Source organism: Nicotiana tabacum, chromosome 24 (assembly GCF_000715075.1).
Source record: "Nicotiana tabacum cultivar K326 chromosome 24, ASM71507v2, whole genome shotgun sequence".
NCBI classification, from domain to species: Eukaryota; Viridiplantae; Streptophyta; class Magnoliopsida; order Solanales; family Solanaceae; genus Nicotiana; species Nicotiana tabacum.
The window spans coordinates 6156942-6165670 of NC_134103.1; the positions used below are offsets into that span (position 1 = coordinate 6156942).

Consider the following 8729-nt stretch of genomic DNA (forward strand, 5'->3'; position numbering starts at 1 on the left):
TAAATTCCCTCGTTCTCCAGGTGGGCGCCTGATGTTGACTTAAAACTTGAAATAAATTCCCTCGTTCTCCAGGTGGGCGCCTGATCTTGAATTGAATTCTGAAATGACTTCCCTCGTTCTTTAGGTGGGCGCCTGCATTTGACTTGAAATGTGAAATGAATTCTCTCGTTCTCCAGGTGGGTGCCTGTTAACTTAAAAACTTGAAATAAATTCCCTCGTTCTCCAGGTGGGCGCCTGATGTTGACTTAAAACTTGAAATGAATTCCCTCGTTTTCCAGGTGGGCGCCTGCTGACTTAAAACTGAAATGAATTCCCTCGTTTTCCAGGTGGGCGCATGATGACTTAAAACTAAAATGAATTCCCTCGTTAACACTTGAAATAAATTCCCTCATTCTCCAGGTGGGTGCCTGTGTTGACTTAAAACTTGAAATGAATTCCCTCATTTTCCAGGTGGGCGCATGATTACTTAAAACTAAAATGAATTCTCTCGTTCTCCAGGTGGGCGCCTGCAATATGACAACATAGACAAAATAGAGAAAATTTTCTGCCCCAGTTTGTACCAAGAACATTCATTGATTGTTAGTTGCATCCCATTATCCAGGAGGGTCCTGAAACTTAAAATTAGATCCCATTATCCAGGAGGGTCCTGAAAACTTAAGACTGAACTTATCTGGAACATACTCTCCTCATGGGGGATTCCTAGCAAAGCAGACAAGATTCCTTTTCCCTGCTTAAAATAAAGAAAATTTTGTCAGTTTGAAACTGTGGCGGTTAGTTTGCGGCATCCTTGCTGAAGGTGTCTGCTTCTACCACTATCCTGCTTCATTCTGAGTAGCTTCTTCGGGCTACGAAGAATTGTTTGACCTTTCAATCGGACCTCGAACACAAAACCTCTGAATGACTTGAATCCCTTACACTCAACTCGTCGTATAACACTTTCATTCTGACAACTGTGGAACCTTTGCATTTCCTACAAATTCACGAATCACTTGACCACCTGAACTTTCGTTACCATCGCATTGCTCATTCTAAACCATGTCACTTGGAATGTGCCTGACTAAATTTCGCTTGGTGCAAATAAAAAGCCGGTAATGAGCTTTGAAGTCCTTTCTTGCTTGCTTAACAAAAGACTAATTTGACAGAGACTTAGGAAAATAGACCCAAAAGAAAACGAAGCGAAGTGACTTCGAGAATTAGGAATAAAAAGAAAAACTGAGATGACTATTTGAAGAAAAATTGAAAAGAGACGTATCTGAATGAGTCAGCTGGCTCTAATGATCATGATATGTATTTTGGATTGATCAGCCCAATCCATCCAACTAATCACATTTATGTTCATGTCATGTCTTCATACTTCAAAACCCGGGCTTTCAACGATCCAACTTTTCCGTAAAGTCACCAACCTCTTTCGACTTGTAGTGCCCCGAAGGATTTTCACCAACAAGCCTCTCTCATTTGTCCATCTCTCAACTCAACGCCGCCTTACGGTGCCCATGAGGGTTTTCACCAATAAGACTCTCTCATTTTAAATTTTTCCTTATGCTCACCATCGCCTTATGGTGCCCGTGAGGGTTTTCACTAATAAGACTCTCTCATTTTAAATTTTTCCTCAGCTCACCATCGCCTTATGGTGCCCGTGAGGGTTTTCACCAATAAGACTCTCTCGTTTATTCACTTTTCCTCGTGCCCGTGAACAAAGGTGCTACCCATGATGCAAATAATACCTCCATCTCACTTGACTTGGCATCCTCAAAGTTGATCAGAAGGTCTTTCTTTGGACTGTAGTGTAGGTTTTGGACAGGGTTAGAAAGAAAGGGTGGCATGCAGGCTCAAAATAATTTAAGATGAAGGATTTCAAAATTACAACTTTTGGAATCAGATCTTTTTACAAAACTAAAACTTCTGCCTCAGTTTCTTCGAATCTGGGGAATTTTGGATTTTTATTTTGATGGGACCGAACCGTGTAAGGATGCCTACGTATCCTTAAAAGGAATCAGGTCGAACATAGTTCAAACTAGTAAAAGTTGTTTTTTTTTTATTCTATTTTTCTTTTTCTCCTTTCTTTTCTCTTTTCTTTCTTTTGCTTTTCTCTTTTCCTTCTCTTTTTCTTTTGCTTCTATCTTTTCCTTCTTCTTTTTTTCTTTTCTTTGATACTTCTAATTCTGCTTCTGACTCCAAAAGAGGGGTATGAAAGAAAATAAATAAGGCTCAAAAAGGGGTAACAAATGATAAAAGTGTTTGGGATAGCAGAATAAAATGCCTTCGTCATTCCAACTTTGAACATGCCTAGTACAAAATGCGATTGAAGATAAGCAAAGAAATCATACATAATATCTCTTGACTGCATCAGAATTGATAGCCATATCCACACATTTACCTTCTATGTCTGTTAAATACAAAGCACCACTGGGCAACACCTTTGTCACAATGAACGGCCCCTTCCAGTTTGGGGCGAACTTGCCTTTAGCTTCAGCCTGATGTGGAAGGATGCGTTTCAATACCAGCTGACCCACCTCAAATTTTCGGGGACGCACCTTCTTGTTGTATGCTCTTGCCATTCTTCTCTGATACAGTTGACCATGGTATACTGACGCCAATCTTTTTTCATCAATCAAACTCAATTGCTCTAGCCGGATTTTGACCCACTCATCATCATCAATTTCAGCTTCAACAACGATCCGTAGGGATGGAATCTCAACTTTTGCAGGTATAACTGCCTCGGTTCCATATACCAGCAAATAGGGAGTTGCGCCTATTGAAGTGCGAACAGTAGTGCGATAACCCAGTAAAGCAAAAGGTAAATTTTCATGCCATTGCCTAGAACCTTGCACCATCTTACGAAGTATCTTCTTTATGTTCTTGTTAGTAGCCTCAACAGCTCCGTTTGCCTTAGGACGATACGGAGTGGAGTTTCGATGCATGATCTTGAACTGTTGGCAAACCTCTTTCATCAAATGACTGTTGAGGTTGGAAGCATTATCTGTGATGATTACCTTGGGAATTCCGAACCGGCAAATGATGTTTGAATGAACAAAATCTACCACCGCCTTCTTGGTCACGGACTTGAAAGTTACAGCTTCGACCCACTTGGTAAAGTAATTAATGGCCACCAGAATAAACCTATGTCCGTTTGACGCTGCCGACTCAATCGGTCCAATGACATCCATGCCCCAAGCAACAAAGGGCCAAGGTGCCAACATTGTGTGCAGCTCAGATGGCAGGGAATGAATCAAATCATCGTGCACCTGGCATTGATGACATTTGCGAACAAAGCTGATGCAATCACGTTCCATAGTGAGCCAATAATAACCTGCTCGAAGAATCTTCTTCGCCAAGACATACCCACTCATATGTGGCCTGCAAACCCCGAAATGCACTTCGGCCATGATAGTCGAGGCTTGTTTAGCATCTATACACCTTAGTAATCCTAGATCTGGAGTTCTCTTGTACAATATTCCCCCACTTAAGAAGAATCCGCTAGCCAGACGTCGAATGGTTCTCTTTTGATCGCCTGTGGCATGTACTGGATATACCCCCAATTTGATGTATTCCTTGACATCATGGAACCAAGGCTCTCCATCAAGTTCCTCCTCAACCACATTGCAATAGGCATGCTGATCACGGATTTGGATTTGCAGAGGGTCGACGTAAGTCTTATATGGATGGTGTAACATTGATGCCAGAGTAGCCAAGGCGTCGGCAATCTCGTTATGAATCCTGGGAATATGCCTGAATTCTACCGACCTGAATCATTGACAAAGATCATGCAGACATTGTCGATACGGTATGAGCTTCAAATCCCGAGTCTCCCATTCTCCCTGAATCTGGTGAACCAACAAATCTGAATCTCCCAAAACCAATATTTCTTGAACTCCCATGTCTATAGCTAGCCTCAAACCCAGAATGCATGCCTCGTATTCAGCCATGTTGTTAGTGCAATAAAATCGAAGTTGAGCTGTTACGGGGTAGTGATGCCTTGTTTCAGAAATGAGTACAGCCCCTATTCCGACACCCTTCATGTTAGCAGCTCCATCAAAGAAGAGTTTCCAACCTGGCTTTTCATCATGATCAGCCTCGTCAACATACATCACTTCTTCATCAGGAAAATAAGTCTTCAGTGGCTCATATTCTTCATCCACCGGATTCTCGGCCAAGTGATCGGCCAGGGCTTGGGCTTTTATCGCGGTCCGAGTCACATAGATGATGTCAAACTCTGTGAGTAAAATCTGCCACTTTGCCAATCTTCCTGTGGGCATAGGCTTCTGAAAGATATACTTTAAAGGATCCATGCGAGAAATGAGGTAAGTAGTGTAGGATGACAGATAATGCTTCAACTTTTGTGCCACCCAAGTCAGGGCGCAACATGTCCTTTCAAGAAGAGTATACTTAACCTCATAAGGAGTGAACTTCTTGCCGAGATAATAAATGGCTTGCTCTTTCTTGCCCGTGATGTCGTGTTGACCCAACACACAACCGAAAGAATTATCCAATACCGTCAAATAGAGAATTAAAGGTCTCCCAGGTTCTGGCGGGACCAACACAGGTGGGTTTGACAGGTAACTCTTGATCTTATCAAATGCTTCCTGACACTCATCAGTCCACTTAACCGCAGCATTCTTCTTCAGCAACTTAAAGATGGGCTCACAAGTTGTCGTGAGTTGAGCAATAAACCTGCTGATGTAGTTTAACCTTCCGAGAAGGCTCATTACCTCGGTTTTGTTCTTTGGCGGTGGTAATTCTTGGATGGCTTTGATCTTTGATGGGTCCAACTCAATACCGCGTCGACTGACTATGAATCCCAACAGTTTCCCGGACGGGACACCAAATGCACATTTTGCCGGATTGAGCTTGAGGTTGTACCTGTAGAGCCTTTGGAAAAACTTTCTCAAGTCTCCAACATGGTCGGACTGCTTCTTTGACTTTATGATCACATCATCTACATAAACCTCAATTTCCTTGTGTATCATGTCATGAAATATGGTAGTCATTGCCCTCATGTAAGTTGCCCCAGCATTCTTTAAACCAAATGGCATTACCCGGTAGCAGTATGTCCCCCATGGTGTGATGAATGCTGTCTTTTCTGCCTCTTCCTCATCCATCAGGATCTGGTGATATCCTGCGTAGCAATCCACAAAAGACCCAATCTCGTGCTTGGCACAATTGTCGATCAGAATATGGATGTTCGGCAATGGAAAGTTATCTTTTGGACTTGCCTTATTGAGATCACGATAATTAACACAGACCCTGGTCTTACCATCCTTCTTTGGTACTGGCACAACATTAGCTAACCAAGTGGGATATCGAGTGACCCGAATGACCTTTGCGTCAAGCTGCTTTGTGATTTCTTCTTTGATCTTCACACTCATGTCAGTCTTAAACTTCCTTAACTTTTGCTTGACCGGAGGGAATACCGGATCAGTTAGCAATTTATGAACTACCAAATCAGTGCTCAAACCTGGCATGTCGTCATACGACCATGCAAAAACATTTTTATATTCAAACAGTGCTTTGATTATTTCTTCCTTGATTTGTGGTTCCAGATGCACACTTATCTTGGTTTCCCTGAGATTATCTTGATCTCCTAAATTGATTGCTTCAGTTTCATTCAAATTAGGCTTGGGTTTTTCTTCGAAGTGTTTTAGTTCTCTACTGACTTCCTCAAATGCCGCTGCTTCATCATATTCTGTTTCATCATCACCCTCTACTTCTTGGATCGTTATTTCAGAATAAGATCGGCTTTTAAGATTTGGCTGAAAATTCCTCGTGCATGTCATGTCATTGAAACCAGCATAAAAAGAACTGTACATAGAGAAAAAGTAAAAAACAAAAATGAAACGCTATCAGGATTAATGGAAAACTGGAAATTGTATTTCATTGAAAATAAAAGGATAGAAGGGTTTGTACATTGAAACAAGCAAAAACTTAAGAAAAATATGGATTACAACCCTGGAATAACCCAGATGACAGAAAGGAAAACAAAGCAAACTACCAAAACTCCTTCCGGGTGGGGAGAGGAGTAGCTTTCCAATTGCTAAGCTTCACATTTGGCCCAACAAGCTGCACATCGGCATTACTGGAACCTTCCCCAATTTCGACCATATTAACCTCGTCAAACAGACTCTGGAACCTCTTGATCAGATCTTCATCAAAGTCGACCACAGGTTTTAGGACCACTAATATTGGGCGTTTGGCGACCCCTGACTTGACGAAAGACTTGGAGATATGTGGAACAGGTTTAGGGAGTGACCATGCCTTTCCTTTCAAACTTTTATCCCTTCTCACGTCCTTCCCTGTGAGTGTGAATCACAAACCAAATGTACCGAAACTTTCACGTGGACATACCGGATGCACAATACCCTGCAGAGATGAACCCAGACCTTTGCCCGGCAGAAAACCATTCTTCAACATTTCATTTGCTACCATGACGGACGCGGATGGTATCTTTGGACCTGGAGTACATTCTCCTTCGGGAATTTTCTTGACAGACACTATTTCGAACATTTGGTAAACCCAAGGCCCTTTATCATCTTCAACTTCAATAAATGGAATGATTGTGTCATTGTAAGCAGATAAGTTCTCATCACCGTGCACAACTATTTCCTATCTGTCCCATTCGAAATTTACCATTTGATGCAGAGAAGACGGGATTGCCTTGGCAGCGTGGATCCAGGGCCTGCCCAATAACAAGTTATAAGAGACAGCCACATCTAGCACTTGGAACTCCATAGTGAACTCAACCGGCCCTATTGACAAATTGAGCATTATATCACCGATAGAATCTTTCCCTCCTCCATCGAAGCCTCGAACGCATACATTATTAATGTGGATCCTTTCAGTGCCAATCTTCAACTTTTGCAAAGTGGACAGAGGGCAAATATTTGCACTAGAACCGTTATCCACCAGTACCCTTGAGACAGCAGAATCCTCGCACTTCACTGTGAGATAAAGAGCTCGATTGTGTTCTATACCCTCTATAGGGAGTTCATCATCTGAGAAAGTGATCCTGTTTGCTTCGAAAATCTTGTTAGCAATCTTTTCCAAGTGGTTCACCGTGATCTTATCAGGAACATGGGCCTCGTTCAAAATCTTCATCAGGGCTTTGCGGTGTTCATCTGAATGTATCAGCAAAGACAGAAGGGAGATCTGAGCTGGTGTTTTCCTCAACTATTCTACAATGGAATAGTCTTGCATTTTCATCTTTTTCAGGAATTCCTCAGCCTCTTATTCGGTGACCGGATTTTTTACTGGGATGTGGCCGTCCTTGAATGGCTTGGTTTTCCTCAGTTCTTCTGGGGTAAAACATCTCCCAGAACGAGTCAGTCCTCCGGTTTCATTGACTTCTTCCTCTACTTCTTTCCCTTTGTATGTTACTATCACCTGTTTGTAATTCCACGGGACGGCCTTTGTTTTAACCATTGGTAACTGGGTCACTGGCTTAATAATAACGGGGGTAACATGAGCCCCTTCCACGATTATGACAGGCTTGCCTGGGACCCCTGGCACGACCACTTTTTGCCTCTCCTGGTTCGCTTCAACATCAACCGGAGGCCCTTTCACAACCAATACAGAAGGCTTCACGTTGAGCGTGCTTGGCTTCTCCGACACCCCTTTAACCGTCAAGGACATTGCTTTTGCAGAATCTAGAGCTTTGATTGGATTACTTTCGCTAGCCCGGATCATCATGACAGACTTGGAAGAATTTTTGGGCTCCCCGTCCTTATGAACTATCTCGATCATATGTGTCTCTGCATGGGCCGGCAAAGGATTTTGGTTGATGTTTGGCGCCTCCGGGCTCTGGACCACAATTTGATTTGTATCAATAAGCTCTTGGACCGCCCTCTTCAAATGCCAGCACTTCTCCGTGTCGTGCCCCGGAGCATCAGAACAATATGCATATCTAAGGGAGTAATCAAGGTTCCTTGGAGGCGGATTTGGTATCTTGGGCTCAATCGGCCTCAAAACGTCCAGCTGCCTCAACCTCTGAAACAAACTGGTATAGGACTCTCCAAGAGGGGTGAAGGTTTCTTTCCGTTGTTGCCTCTCTTTTCTGTAATCTGGCCTTGGTCGAAAACTTGGACCAATAGGGTTTTGGTATGGTTGTGGGGGCGTATAAGGATTTTGTGGAGTTGGAGCATGCCATTGTGGGTAGGGAGGGGGTTGAGCATATGACTGTGCGTGGTGAACATGGTATTGGGGTAGCTCGACAGAATATTGAGGGTCTTGTGGTGGGAAATAATGCTGGGATGGATTATATGGAGCTTGGGTGTAGGTTTGAGGCCGGGGTTGAGTTTGGGTGTACTGGTGAGGCGGACCCCTTGGGCCACGCCATGATCCGGAGACAAACATAGCGACATCTGAATTACCGGGACGGGACGGGACGGGACGACATTTAGCCGTGACGGTGGCGGAACGGAAAGAAACTGGATGGGACAAACGGGACGAAACGGTAGTCCCATCCCGTCCCGCTAACAAACGGGATGGGACAGGACGGGATGGGACGGGACGGACGGTAGGCCCATCCCGTCCCGCTAACAAACGGGACGAGACGGGACGGAACGGGACGGGACGGGTTCGCGGCCCGTAAGTGTTGTTTTAAAAAAAAAAATATTTAAGCATTGAGTTTGGAAACCGTTATTCTTTTGACAATTACTAAGTTTTTAAAGTTTGCAACAGCTAGTTTTTTGAGTTATTTAATAAACTTAAAAATTAAACGGAAATTAGGAAACTTA

At 43.3% G+C, this 8729-nt stretch overlaps 1 pseudogene; it reads right to left on the reverse strand.

The window, feature by feature from the left end:
• Positions 1-2195: 2195 nt before the first annotated feature.
• On the reverse strand, positions 2196-8346 carry LOC107786603 (uncharacterized; annotated as a pseudogene).
• Positions 8347-8729: the final 383 nt, after the last annotated feature.